The sequence below is a fragment of the Geospiza fortis genome, unplaced genomic scaffold, assembly GCF_000277835.1.
Source record: "Geospiza fortis unplaced genomic scaffold, GeoFor_1.0 scaffold5876, whole genome shotgun sequence".
Taxonomy (NCBI): Eukaryota; Metazoa; Chordata; class Aves; order Passeriformes; family Thraupidae; genus Geospiza; species Geospiza fortis.
In genome coordinates, this window is record NW_005055162.1 from 11,927 (window position 1) to 12,292 (window position 366).

Below are 366 nucleotides of genomic sequence, written 5' to 3' on the forward strand. Positions count from 1 at the left end.
GGACCCCTCAGGGACACCGGGGGGCCCTGGGGGGTTCGGGGTCCCCCCGTGACAGCGATGTCCCCGAGGGGAGAACAGGGACAGGGGGGCTGTGGGGGCTCCCCAGGGGGTCCCTGGCCAGGCTCCCACCGGTGCAGCTGATGTCCCCGAGCGTGACGCGGAAGGTGAAGTTGGGCTGGTGGGCCTGGCCCTCGGCCTTGAGCAGGTCGTAGCCCGGGGTGCGGCCTAGGCGAGTGCCATACTCCTGCAGCAGGCTGATGGGCGTCTTGCCGGGGCTGGCCGCCACCATCTGCTCCAGGCTGCGACACGGACACGGCAGCGTGAGGACACGGCTGGGACGGGGACAGGGACAGGGATGGGACAGGG